The following is a 15,393-nucleotide window of genomic DNA, read 5'->3' as shown; positions in this document are numbered from 1 at the left end:
TGACATAACAATGTGGGAACGCTAAGATGATGTCCTGATCATTTACATTTAAGTCGTGTCTCAACACATTTTTGCCTTGCTCTTTCCTATTGGAGATGTAGCTGTTTTAAAAAATGGTTTAAGGATTAAGCCAGAGTATAGTTTTAGCAAACATTACTTAAACGAAAGTAAATTGGTTATTGAGATATATTTACAGCTTCAGATGAAAATACATTTATTGAACAGGCAGATTTAATTTGACATTTATGCATCATTAATGGGGTTCTATGGCACAGGGGAATTAAACTGGTCACACACAGGCTTTGGTGACACAGGCAGTACTTGTAGGAAATATCAACTCATTGTTGGTTTTAACCCTATTTGTGGGATCACTAGCTTTATGCAACAATGTGTGTACTTCCCTATTATATTATCCCATTTTCTGTCATACCCATAGCACTTCACCCAGTTCCTTCCCCTCCAACTATTTTTATATTCCTTCATCCCTCTAATACATACAGTACCTAAACGGAGTGTGGTATTATTCAGTCATTACCGGGCCATACATACCGATATAAAATGGTAGATAGCCATCTATTCACTTCACAGCCCTGAATAAATATACAACACACTGATGTTTCCACACAAAAAGCAATTTTGTTGTTGCTGATGTAAAGCACAGGCTGTGTTTTCGTCCATATGCAGCCCTGCGACTGAATTGCACAGCCAGAGCAATATGATTTATTATAGTTGTGATTGTTTGACTCCTCCAGCAGCTGCAAAAAGCCTCCATGAATTCAAGCTGCTGCTTAACTGAGGAAGGGAGAATGAGACAGAAAAGTGACTAAAGAGATAGCAAGATAGAGAAATAGTGGAGCAGATAATATGCAGTATTTTCAGGCAGGTGTGGTTCCTTTGTTTGGTGGGACATTAACATTTCCTTGGTTCATCTGTTCACCAAAACATGAGCAAATATCCAAGGCTTAGCACACAGCTCAATACTTTACATTAACCTTCTCCTCCAAAGAGACCTCCCAACCTCCCTGGGGTATTTCTGAAGACTTCTCAATTTTATTACCTCGGAACATCCTTTTAACACTTCTTGGTTTTCTGATTGCTGCTGAGAGGACACCAACACTTTCCCAAGCCATTAAAGCTTGACGTAGCCTTTCTACAGGTGCAGATACAAATGGTTTAGCTGTATATCACATATCACTATTCAAATGCACACATTAAAAACATCCAACTTTCGGAGGAATCCAATCCTAAAGGGGGAATGCAGTATTATTTCCTTGCATATTTTATGATATTTTATAGAGAGAAGGACAGACTGCAGTGCACATGAACCTGGATTGTCACAATCCTTAAATCCAATCAATGTCAGTCAACCAACTGATTTTGGCTAATGATTTAACTGTCCGGTTTTTATCTATAGCTATCAGTTTTTAGAAGTGTACACCCAATGAAGAGTTTAGATTAAACATCAGTAACTTGCAAAGAAAGGGATGAAAATAGTGATGTTAACTTACCAACGTGCCATGGGAAAAGGAGAGTTACTTGGTGCTCTCTGTAAATTGGACAAAGGCTTCCCAAGGGAAGCAGGCCTGCAGGAGTCACAGCTTCTTGCAGTTAAAACGACATAGGTTATATTTCTGGTGAGGAGGGTGAGGATAATTACCCAACTGGGTTTCCTGATGCTTTGCATACAGAGTGGGATCCTAGCAGTATTGACTTTCCTTCACATTGTCTTTGGATCATGAGCAGGCCCAAAGGGGGAGGTTAGCCTCTACTAGAATGTTAATGGACAACAAGCCATACATCTATTTATTATCCTTCAAAGCAAACTGTCTTTGTCATTTCTTAACCAATCGTTTAAGAGAACAAAACGTGATAATTCAGTACTTCTGTTTGTTTAAGACAGAAACCGTTCTATAGATTGATACTGACCAAAGGATATCCCCAATGCTAATTGGAGCTTTCGCGCTATAAGTTACCCATAAAACGAGTGCTTAAAAAACCCAGCAGAGTCTACTTTTAAGATACTAGCTGTTAGATCTCACTGAGACCCACTTCATTTTATTGATAAGCATGTCTGTTATAATTATGTTACACATATAAAGCACATTCGTATGCGCTGGAGCATGCCTCAGATGTCTAATTCCAGATTTAATTTTGAACCTCCATTTAAATTGACTTTAAATGTAGTGACAGAATTCCTTTACAGTGCCCACTGTCAAAGGAGAAAGTATTTTTTATTAATTGTTCCCATATCTTTTTCAGTGGTGTTAGGAGTGGTTTAGGAGCTATAAATATTGGTATATAATTGAACTGTATAGTTCAGACACATTTTAAAACATTTAGACCTTCAAAGGTTAGGTCAAACCACTGTATTATTGATTTGACAGTTTAAATATGTCTGTCTAATAATCTGAGAGGCTGGTTATCTTGAGTATGCAGACATTTCAGGAGACATACATGTTTTATTGAGAGGCATTTACTGAGATGGTAATTGTACTGAATTTATGAAACAATTTTCCAGTCTTTGCTACAAAGTGTTTCTACAACACTAGTAAGCATTCTCTCATTCACACACATTCATACAGAAGGCAGAGGTTTTAACAAGATGCCACTTGCTCCTCTGGAGCGTCATCATGTTTGATGAAGCACAACATTTTATAAAAATGTAGGTAAACCCCAGTACCGTGTCACCCTCTTTTCAGGTTACTTTGTAGCTGGAAGTGTTTAACCCCTTACCAGACTAAAACAGGGTAACTGCGTGACCAAAAAGTGTAGTCTTTACAGAGATAAATATGTATACATATTGTATATGTATGAAGCACCAATAAATGATGTATACCTAAATTATTGCGAGCTTGTACGTCCCTGAGATCACATGCTACACTATCTCATAAGCTGCACCAACAAGTCAACACAGTACACTGAACATGTTTCTATTGCTGAGGGAAAAGTGTTTGCCTAAGAATGTTGATCACAGTCAAACATGTCATGACTTGCAACTTTTTAGAGCACTGACCATTAATCATTGCAATAACTCTGCACTTATACCTTCTCTCACGAGCACACTGATGAGCAATATTGGGATAAATTTGAGTTTTACTTTACCATTTGGGAAAGATATCCTCTCAGTTCTCCTCTCAAAAGAGCTATTATAATAGATCAGTGTATGGCCTGCTTATAGATTATCATAAACTAGAGTGCAATCAAAGTTAGCTCCTATGTCAAGGTCACAATCTGATCCATCCACCCTGAAGTCCTCTTGTTATAATGTTGTGTTTTTAAAAAAATGGCCCTGCTACAGGTTGGTGAACGTTGTACAAAGTATTGTGCGGCCATGTCTGAAGGTAAAAGTGTTTTTAGCTGTTTTTGTGTTGTCACCTCTGCTCATATAGCCTTTAGATAATCGGTGTGTTTCGGAAAGTACAAAAACGTTTTCTCGGATTCTGATGTTGAAGTAGTATACTGGAAAACGCTTTCAACAGCTCTGCAAGAACCCAGCAAGCACTTCAAATGAAGAATACTGAGTCCTTTACTCCACATAAAAGACAGCCATTGTCATGTTTTCCCATTGCATTGCTTTATGTATTTTAAATATGTTTTACCTGTATATCTAAAGTGTCTTTGAGCACCTTCAAAAGCGCCCAGTTTTTTAATCCATTTAAGGGGTGTGAATTGATGGATGAGGACAAAAAAAAAACGTTTTCTTTGTGAACAACCTCAGTCAGACCATTGAAGATATATGTCACCCACATTGAGTTACTCATGAGGCAAAGAAAAGAAATGTCAGGTCAGTATGAGTTTTTCAGTTAACAAGGATACATACAATTTAAAGAAATATGAACTTCAGTTTAAATTGCAATCCTATAGACGTGCAGTAGCTACATATACAGTGGCAGATTAGAGAGACATTACAGGATGCATGGAATTAAAGCACTGGCTTTAATGGCTTTTAGCTCATAATCTAGCCAGCATCTCAATCAACAAAGTAAAGGTCATAAAAAAACATCAAAGCCGAAAAGGGCAAGAGAGGCTATGAGAGTCTGCAGCACACCCTCTGAATGTTAATGACTGATTTAGTTATTTTATCCTTGGGCTGGCAAGATTCTCGTAAAATTAAGAATTTGTCTATGAACAGGTTTTGCCACTTTGACGGCGTTGTGTGTGTGTGAGACAGTTAGAGAGAAAAGAGAGATATGAATGTGATAGGCTACATCTTCAACCAACGGGAGTTGGCATTCCCATGCTGAAAAGACAAGGGGGGGGGGGGGGGGGGTGGAAAGAGAGAGAGTAAAGCTCCGAAGAGTGAGGTGAGGCAGAGCTCATTCAGTGGGATCGTTGAGCTGCGAAGCTCCTCGGATTTAACGAACAGAAAACCCTTCGTTTGGTGTGAGAAGCGCTCCTGTCCTGGACCGCTGTGGCTCTGTGCTCGCTGGCTGACCACCTTTGAGGCGGATACGACAAGACCCTGCAAGGGGACAAGACCAAAAACTTTTTCCATCGTGGTTTTCAACACAGGTAAGCGGCTGATTATTATTTTTTTCTTTTAGCATGCAATACACATGCAACAGTGGAGGAGTTGAACATGCACATGGCTGTGTCTTCTAGTTTCATTTGCTGTTTATCATCACCACAACTCACAGGTAATTTCAAATATTTGTCTTATCGAACAAATATTGCAGGTGCACTGTTAGTGCTTAATGGTTTGCCGATCTCCCTTAAATTACCATTGCTTGTTTTTGTGACATTTCATATTCAGTGGCTATTTATTAAATACAATAGGTGACACCTGAATTGAAATAAGATGTTTTATTTAAAAAAATAAAACATCTTATTTTACTCTGGTCTTTCCTATGGGTTTCACAAATAATCGTGTCAAACGTGCATGCATCAAATACTAGTAAAACTGAGTTGCTGTATGGTCTGAGCAAACCTTCCCATAGTAACACTTACATCGAATGAAATCATTTAAAAAATGTCGTGGCGCGTTTGACAGCAAAGGCAGCACTTTGCTGCCGCTGCTGTAGATACAAGAATCTCTTTGATTTTCTTAAACGTCTTGCTGTTTACTACAGGAAAGGCTTAACTTGCCCTGTTGCAGCCAAACGATCAAAGTGTTCCTATGTGTTGAAGAGAAAAGAACATTGATTTGAACTTAATTATTTTTCAACGGTTAACTTTCTCTTTCTTCATGGAGACAGTTAACACAACAACTTATTTTACAATTAGCCTTTGACATTTCTTGGCAACCTGATAAGTGCAATAGATCTTGGTTAGACACCAGGTGCGAACTAAAATTGTACTTCGACTGATAGGGATTGATGATAGATCTATTATACAAGTTAAAGCCTAACTTCACGGAGCCTCTTTGCAGTTGCCTGGTGCATTTGTTTAGGTTGAGTCAATAATTTTGAATCATGACTTCTTAAACTTGCTTGATCTGATTAACTAATCCTCCTGCATTGTTAATTACAGTGTTTTATTGTAGTTAATGGTACTTCAAAAATGCACATTTTATTTGCCCGATGTTGATGCAGTTGTTGAGTTTTCCGTGGCATTCCCTGACTTCACTACCCTGTGTTTTTTTTTTTTTTGTCTTTGAAAGATGGAATCATATCAGGTTTTTTTTTTTTTGTTGCGCAGAACTGGGAAATGCTTCTGGGAGGGAAAAAAAGGAATGCTTATTACCTACTATCACCACCCACCTCTTGAGCCAATCGTTGCAGCCCTTCCCCTGTTTCATATTAAAACGCGAGCACTCACGCACACGCACATGCAAGCACACACTCACATACACGCGCGCGCGTGCGCGCGCGCGCGCACGCACACACACACACACACACACACACACACACACACACCAATTTTCCAGTAGCACCATCAATGTCGCCATGGAAACCCAGCTCTCTCGCACCCTCAGTTGATCGCCTTTAGCATTAGTCTTCGCTTGTCACTTAAAAAACGTGTACAGGGTGTCTTTGTGGAATACTCTGTCAACTGCAGGTTGATAAATGAAACCTGGGGAGGGGACCTGTCCCCCCTACCCTCTTTTTGACTGCATGGGATGGTATCGTACATGTTGGATTTTAATTGGTATGTTTTCTTCCACTGGTGGTCAGTCCTGGCAAACCCTGGCAGTATCGTGTGCATTGTGTGGCTGGACTGGAATCAAAAGAGGCCTTGGCCTTTAGTGTAATTGCTAGGAGAATCTGTAGAGCAAAGTGTCCATGCATCTAATGCGTTTCTTTTCCCAGAGGCTACTCTCTAAACCACTGTACTGTGGCATTTTCCTCCTTACATGAATGAACACCACAGACATTAAACGGAAGCGCACACATGCTGGAAGGCAGGATGAGTCATTTAATGTATAAATGCATGTCCTCGATCTGTAGGGGGTGGATTTTATTTTTTTTATAAGCAAGGGTATGTTTATCATCATCAGATGCAAATTCAGTCACAACATGGATATGAATTCACATCCACATCAGTGTCTATTTGGGCACATAATGCACATATTTAGCATTTGTTTACAAAGAAGAACTTCATTAGTGTAAGGTAATTTATACAGGGGTTTTGATCTGGAAAAGCACCATTAATCCTTTTTTCCTGCATGTGCTTTAAAATAATAACAATCAATTTAAGACATGTCCTGCATGCTAAAATGTTCTATTATGTTTTCAAATGTTTTTTTTTATTTCTATCTTTCTCTTTGAATAGACTGCATTAATTAAAATGAATGTCTCACCTTAAGAAAACACCTCTTTCATTTGGCCATTGGTGGTCAGAAAAAAAATCTACATAAATTGTGTGATGACAATATTTAGCTTTATTAGTTGCAGTGACATTATGTGGATTACAAACGTTATTATTGTAAAATAAAGATTGTAAATCCAACTTGCAATCATGAAACTAGAAATCCTTTTGAACATAAGTGCATCCAAATAATCATTCACGCATACACACACAAGGAAAACATTCAAAGGCACTCCCACGCCCAGACAAAACCCTGCAGCGTCGCTCAGCTCCCACTGGCAGTGAAACCACTGACAATCATATTTTTCAGAATCTGTTATGTTAGCCATCTGTGAAGATGTTACTTTAATTAGGGTAGACATTGCCCGAGTTATGTTAGTCAGGGCAGAGGAGATGAACGCATGAAAACGTGTGTTTGTTAGTTGTGTCTAATAAAGTCTGTTCTGCTGTGAAGTACACACACAAACACACAGGTAGGGGGAGGGTAGTCATGGACATATCTGAGCCAGGGTTAAATAACACAGAAAGAAAACGGAGGCACACCAGTCAAAGGTCAATATGCTAACTAAGAGCCTCTTCATTGGCTGGGCTTACTGTGGAAATTACATTTTACCAATCAATCTCAACAGTTAAATGGTTTGTGTATTAATAAAAGGAGAATCCACTGTATAGATTTGTCTGTTATTCAGTCGCAGATGATGGGAATGGTGGACCAGATGGCCAATGAGCCATCACCAGTAAGTAGGAATTTACTGGTAAAAAAAAAATTGCATTGACACTGCAGAGTAAGCTGAACAAATAATTGAATCCTATACCATGTTTCCATGCAGCGGGTAGAATGTGACAATATGGTCTTGTTTTTGCAGTGAGAATTAGCAATATTTTTTATATAAAGCCTAAAAACTTAAAGTGAGAAGGCAGCAGCTAATGCTGGCCTGCTTTCTTTGCTGCCTTCACATGTTTTACTGCTCCATAATAGTTCTTCAGTTCAGTTTAGCGCCTGGGAAAAAACAATGAAACCTAAGAATGATGTGAAAAGGCTTCAGTTTCTGCCGATAAACTGAAATTGTAAAATGCCAGAAGTGTTAGATAGAGTGGGAGTGACAGAAAGAGAAAAAGATTGGGAAGAGAATAGACAGTATAGAGCTCTTTCCTTAGGTGAAAAGAGATAAATGGTTAAAGGATGTATAATCAAGCTGAGTAGTAAGTGGGGTTGTTTCTCCCCCTAGACATTTTCCAGCAGTGCCCATGCATGAGGGCCATGCAAGCAGCCTGAAGATGGAACGTATGTTACCTGTCTGTGCCTGGCCAAGGCAAACTCTTTTTCACAGTGGAGAAAGTGAGAAAACCGAGGTTTGGAACAAGCTGGATGCAAGAAAAAAGAAAGAGGAAAAGACAGTTTTAACTGGGGAAAAAGAGAGAAGAGTGGAAACAGGTGAAATGGATACCAGAATTCACACATCCACAGAGATGTGTTTTTGTGTGTGTGGTTGGTTATGGGTCTTCATTCATAGAGCTTTTCTTTGCCATTGCTGGCATTCTGTTGCATCTAGTGCTTGAGTAATCCTCCTGGGAACACACTGAAGCTGCCAAAGTACCATCCAGCTCCTCTTTTCTCTCTTAACCACCCTCATGCTCATCCATCTCCATCTCTCTTTTTCTCAATACTCCTTTTCTCTTCCCTTATTTCTGTTCCTTTCATTTAATTCCTTCCTAATTGCCTTAATATCATCGGATTTCATTTGTCTCTGCCCTTGATTTTCTGTGTTTTTCTATGCCTGCATTTTGCTTTTCAGGTCTTGAATTGCGATTTATCTCCACCTCACCACTTAACTCCTGTTGTGAATCTTCCTAAAATGTGGGATTCATGCTCTTTTTCTTTTTAAGTCTTGTCCTATAGAATCAGTGTTTTGGTTCTCAGAGAGCAGGACAGAGTGAGGCCTTTCCCATGGGTTGACCAAACAAAGAGACTGGCTCCCTTCACTTCTGTATGACTGCACAGGAACAGAAACAGAAGCATTCACTGGTGATTCTGCTGCTGGGCGGCAAAACGATAGATCTCCACTGGCCATGGTAAAGGCATTTCTTTGGTTTTGCTATGCGATGGCAGCAATCATTAGAGTATCATATAAACTGTGCTGATGTGTAAGTGACTTTCTTAAGTGCGCTCATAAATTCAACATTCAAAAACTCATATAAATTAAATAAAACACATTCAAATGGAAGGACTAGAAAACAATGAGCCAAAACCAAAATATGCATACAGTTTTCTAATGTATTAAAACATGTTTGGGTTTCTCAATATGTTCTCTTTATATTGAATGCATGGTTCAAATAAATGATTCTTAAATTGAATGTTAATATTTTATGTTATTTCCGCTTTGTAGGGCTTTTTATGGAGTGTGGCCAGTAAACAGTACACAGAACATGTGGGAAGTTTTTGTTTGCTCTGATATGGCAGTAAAAGGTCATGGCCAGGCGAGCCTACACATGTACTAATGACCTACTAAGTGTACATGTTGTAAACATTTCTATCATAACAGTGATAAGATAACAAAACCTGAAACACAGAGTCAAGAAACAGAACGTTTCTTTCAAAAGTAGATCAACCTGCTCTGGTTATTAGCCACTGGTCCGGCACCAGTTTAAATGGTTAAATCTGTAGTTTTAATTCCTTCTTTTCAAAAGGACTCAACAGAGTTCCAATCACATTAACATTTACAGACTGGATGGGGGGCCCCGGAGGGGATTGAGTCAGTGTTTACTGTGGTACAGTGAAGGCATCATCCGATCCATCCCTTCACCACTGTCCCTGTTACTCCCCGCAAAAAAAAACCTAAACCACCCATATCCCATTGGCACCTGCTGCATCGGAATTCAGGTCAGCTGGGGGAGTCACGAAATTGCTCTGAGAGTGATTGGTAAAGGGAAGAGGGACAGTGGGGAGGGGGGTCTCGTTTAGTTTTTTCTCTTGGCACCAAAGACCATGCCATTGAGAACAATCAGCCCATTGTGCGGCAACAAAAGAATCATAATTAAAGCACATTAAGTGATTCGTTCACAACAAATATAAGAGTTCATCTGAACAATTGTCACAAGATGCAGCACTGACAGATTCACACTGTTATCAGATGGTTACCGTATGCCACAACAAACAAGGCAATCACATACCAATAAAATATTTTAAAAAGAGCATTTTCTCTGAACATATAAAAAAAAACTTTACACTTTTAAATACTAGATGAATCGACCTTACAGAATCAAAAATGCATTTGAAATATGTTAGTTATAATGGATTTATTATTAATTACTTTAAAATATTTATTGTATCCTGTTATAATTGCTCTAGGTGAATTTCTCTTCCTATCGTTCCTTTATAAAGTAAAGCTTTTATTTCAGTTTCATAATGAGGATAATGGGAGGATCAGCGAATACGGGATTAAGAAGAAAAGGACAAATAGAGAATAAAAAAAGGATTTAACGTTTGTATGGGGTTTCCATATGGTGGCAAAGATGTAGCTATATATCATTTTTACATTTGATCCTGAGCTCTAGCCTGAACAGGAACACAGAAAAAATGTTAACCAAAATTTCTGTTAAAAAGTTTCTCTGAACCAGTGTCATGCCTACTTCCCCTCCCCATCTCATCCACCTCCCTCTTCCTTTGCCCCTTTTAACTATTCCACAAATCCTCAATTAAGTGCGTAATGGGCCTCTGGGGCAGGTTTGTGTGCTTCTTTGTTCAGCTCCGGGGATCGGCCGGCATTAATGTTCCTCTTGAGTATGTAAATAGCCAGAGCTGTGGGAGTGCGGAGCAGAGCTGCCACTTGTCCCCTTAATCGCGTAGAGCTCCATCACTTTCCGACATTTGAGGGAGCCAAAGCGGGCCATGCATGAGAACTTCAGCACCAAATACAATGCCGGCACTCTGGGGAGTAACCTCAGCACCCATGTCCACCACCCACTTCTTCCGGTGCTCTCTCTCCCTTAGGACCCTTTACCCTCCCACTCCACAGACACTGGACCAATCGTCCCTCGCATGTGTGCTGCTCCCCACTGCTCAGCCTATCCCATCCGGATGGGCCCAGCTGATCCTACAATCTAGTTTTGTTTACCTCACCCACTTGTCCAGCGGAACACACAACAATCCCCTTCATTGCATGTTTGTCAGCCTCCTTTTCAGAACTAAAAGAGGAGAGAGAGAGAGGAGGGGAGGGGGTTACAAAAACAAAAACGAAGGAAACAATTAAATTGCCCCTCCTCCCCATGAACCCTGTGCTAGCGGTTTCCCAGCTCCAGATTCTGTGAACTAACTTGGAGGCCTGTAAAGTGGCCCATTATTCTAGTAGGGATGGCGTGTTCCAAGAGCGGCTTGCCTCAATGGCTAATGAACATAGAGAGGGTTTTGTTAGAGCGTTTTGGCTCACCACATTATGTACTGGTTAATTAGGAGCTCTATCTATCTATCTATCTATCTATCTATCTATCTATCTATCTATCTATCTATCTATCTATCTATCTATCTATCTATCTATCTATCTATCTATCTATCTATCTATCTATCTATCTATCTATCTATCTATCTATCTATCTATCTATCTATCTATCTATCTATCTATCTATCTATCTATCTATCTATCTCATCCATCATCATCATCCATCCATCCATCCATCCATCCATCCATCCATCCATCCATCCATCCATCCATCCATCCATCCATCCATCCATCCATCCATCATCCATCCATCCATCCATCCATCCATCCATCCATCCATCCATCCATCCATCCATCCATCCATCCATCCATCCATCCATCCATCCATCCATCCATCCATCCATCCATCCGTCCATCCATCTATCCCTAACCTTATTAAAATACATAAACCTCAATAAGTCTATTGAATTAAAATGTGTCTTTCTGCACAATGCACAAAAGCCTTTGTTCACAGATGGATCCTGACATCACAGCGAATACTGCCTCCTCTTATAGAAGTAGAGGATTACTGCAAAGGGGGATTTCGGGGAATTTATGTCGTATGCCTTAAATCTCGACTAAGGGGGGTTTACCATCTTCTGAGCAGGCTAAGATGAGTGCGCTCTGGGGATTTGGCTGTGAGAGGAATTGTATTGAAAAATGTGTTTGCCCATAGGTTTGGATAATGATTGACTGTGACTATAAGACTGTGACATAATTAGGTTATGGAAAAAGAAGCGGGCGCATTCGCTCTCAATGGCATTGTGTGACAGAAATATTTACATAGTTTGACAAAGTATGGAGGGAACAGTGTTGTGGAAAGAAAAACAATGAAGTGAGGAGCAGCAGGGGGTCACTCTTGGGCTCTTTATGTGTGACAACAGATATAATGATCTCAATTCTGTGTAAAAGTATATGTGGTAATGAAAGAACAGTGTCAGTGAAGTAGTCCTGAAAGGAAAGCAGTCTCTAAGTTTTGCTTTTGGCAAAGCGAGTCAAGGGTTATTGTTTAAAGATCAACCAAACTTCTTCTCTAAATCCCTTTCAGTTTTTATCTTCGCAGATTTATTGTTTTTTTTTCACTTCACACCTCATTGGACTTGGTGATTTAAATCCAGTTTGGTGCACTAAAAGAGTTGGCCAGCACTCACGCTCACACCAGGTGTTTCATACTTCAATGGGTTTTGTCCTTGTGCTGCCGTGCCTGGAAACAAGACCATGGTTACAGCCTCTGTTGGAAATGTGATTTGTGTCATACATGCATAACATTGTTTTTTAGTCAATACAGTATGTTGCGAATGCAACAACATGTCATGTTGCATGTGTGAAAAAGAAGGATACAGAAAAAAACAAAGAAAGGGAGACAAAGGTGGTGAAAAACAGAGTGTAATGAGGAAATTAAATGCATACAGTAGAATGAGAGAGTAGGAGACTGTCAGCTCCGTCACACTTCCCTGCTTTCCTGATATGCTTCCCCATTGTATTTTGGTCATCCTTGATCAGATGTGTTTTTCTCAGTGCAAAGACACAGACTAGGAATGTTGCAATTAGAATAAAACCTGCATTGTATACAGGGAGCTTATAGACTATGTGTATGTTAACATCACCAAATGCCATGTCTACATATGTTTCAACTTCTGTTTCATGTTAAAGGCATTGCATGATATCCAGTTACTTCATAACATATGGAACATACCATCAAGCAATACTGTATGACATGTATGTGCAGTACATGGCCAGAGCTACAGTATACAGTTTCTTTCTGAGCGTTCACATTTTTTAGCAGATGTGCCCTAACACGCCTTATAGCCACTGAGCATTGTACATAGAAATTTCCCTTTGAGTAGCAATGTGCAAAAGGTATATGTGCATGTGTCTGTGTGTCTGTGGACCCATCAAGCTGGCTCATGTAATGAGCTGACTGTGTGTGCAGGAATGCCCTTTCTGTCATCACTGCGGGGTGGTGTGAGGAGAGCAGGGGCATGGCCACTGCTGTAGGCTCTGCTCAGTCCCTACAGACTCCAGTGTTTAATTAGTGGGAGAACATCCATCCTCCTTAGTTCCCTTATTGGCAATTCCTGAGTGAGACTGTAACCCCCCACCCCCATCCAACCCACCTCCAATACCACGGGACTTGACCAACTGAGATTTATGAACGCAGACAAGAGAGTCTGTGTGTGTGTGTTTGCATTCACACAGATTGTACCCACACAAATGTGAGCAGGAAGTGGGTTAGACAGTGAGAGTATGCGTATTTTCTACGTATATTTAAATTTGAGAGTGTGGCAGGTGAGTCTAGTGATGTATGAAACGTGATTTGTCTACTAATCCCATTTCACAGGGCCAGCTGCCCAACACAGATGTCAGCTCTTCATATATCCACAGATAACCTGATAAAACAGAAGCCCCCTCATAAACTGAGGATGAAGAGACATGCTCAATCTCATTCTCTACTTCAATTGATTGCTTTAATCTTTAACCTTTGTCTAACCCTTTCTCTCCGTGTTCACTTATTTTCTCATCTGCTTGCAATTCCCTGTCTTTGTCTCCATCCTTACCTTCATCAGCCACACCTTCCTTTTTCCACCCTCCCCCATTTTTACTCCACCCTTCCCCCATACATTGTAACACATCTATCTTCATATGGCATTCTTGCGGTTCACCCCTCCCACCCTTCCTTCTGTCTATTATATGCCTCTCTACGCCTCTGTCATACAGCATCATAGCGGGTATACCATAGCGAGGGTTGTAGTAGGGGGTGTGGTGGTCTTGCCTTACTGACAGATTTAATGAGCTCCTGTGGGGATCGGACCAAAGCCATCAGAAGCTGCATGCGGCTAGATAGACGGCACTTTTAAACAGATGCACCTTTGCTAATGATAGTAACATCACTTCATATGCAGCCTGCATGAACACAGGAGCAGCTATAGGAGAAAAAATGTGCATTTGTCTGCAATAGGTGTAGCCCCTCATCAGATAGAGGAGGCCGTGGGGAGGAAGAGTGGGAATATTTCACATGACTATGGATGATCTTCTCTCAGATGATCTTCCATATGTGCAGCTATAGGCAAAATATTGGGGCTGTTACTGGATGGACTGTATCAAAATATTTTTGGTTGCAGCTTACAAGGACACTTCTGAAAACATAGCATGACAATTAAGACTATTTTAGTGGGATGGAAGAAAGACTGAGAGTTACAGGATCTGACACAGGTAGTATTATTGCCTGAGTGTTTGTGGGTCTCTTTGAAAGCAATAATACAAGAAAATAGGGACTTAGGTAGAGAGGGAAGGACGTGAGCATGAGTAGGCTAACATATTTTAACTCCGACTGTGAAGTTGCTTGCGGTTGGATTAAATTCCATCAAACTAAATCCCTTTGCAGATATTATCCAGATGAATGGGAATCACCCAATTCAGCCATATAACAGCCACTGCTCAGCATAATAGGCTGTTAGCACATAATTACAGTGGGACTGGTCACATCTGAGGGACCTATGCAGACTACAACACAAGCCTCAGGATTCCCAGAGGCTCTCTCTAATGACTGCCTCATTATGGACACAAAGAGTTGTGCCAAACAAAAGGAAACCTTAGAGGATGCTGAGGGACAGACACGTACTGTATGGTTTAATCATGCATTGCCAGGATGCTGATGCATCCTGATTGTAAAAAAGAATGGTAAAAAATGTGATGAAAGCAACAGGAGTTTCAATGTCACAGCTCCTTCATACAATTTACGAAGCATTATGCTAACTGCTGCACATGATTGACGTAAACCGAAAAAGGAGATTATGCATTCTTCAGAAGAATGTTTCTCATGAAAACTGGTCTGGAAATTGGCGATACAAAATATTTGCTCCTGGGGGGTCAATTTGTGTGATTTCCTGTGGAAACGTTATCGCCCTCTGTATACACTTTGTAGCATAATGTTACTAATATGACAACAACTGTGCGTATATATTACGAGAAGTTTTCATAGCTTCAATGCCGGAATGCTAAACTAAAGCAACTCTTTCAGCACTACAGCTAATTTTAGCCTGAGCTGAGTCCCGAGTCTCTGTCACTGACCATGGTACTGAATCCATGCCCTGTTACTTGCCCTGTTTTTGGAAGGTTTAGCCCATCAAGAACAGACTGCCCGAACACATTCAATTTAGCCATTCATAAT

The 15,393-nt window shown here is 40.2% G+C and overlaps 1 protein-coding gene across 1 annotated transcript in view; it reads left to right on the top strand.

The window, feature by feature from the left end:
- The first annotated feature begins 4,289 nt into the window (after positions 1–4,289).
- slc1a2b (solute carrier family 1 member 2b) overlaps positions 4,290–15,393 on the top strand; it is a 29,129-nt gene continuing 18,025 nt past the window's right edge. The window contains exon 1 of the mRNA XM_063906108.1: positions 4,290–4,512. The gene's annotated coding sequence lies outside the window, so the exon portion shown is untranslated. The remainder of the gene's footprint in view (positions 4,513–15,393) is intronic.

This window comes from Eleginops maclovinus, chromosome 2 (assembly GCF_036324505.1).
Source record: "Eleginops maclovinus isolate JMC-PN-2008 ecotype Puerto Natales chromosome 2, JC_Emac_rtc_rv5, whole genome shotgun sequence".
NCBI lineage: Eukaryota > Metazoa > Chordata > Actinopteri > Perciformes > Eleginopidae > Eleginops > Eleginops maclovinus.
Note: the sequence above shows the minus strand (reverse complement) of the source record. Positions and strands in the feature narration are given on the sequence as shown.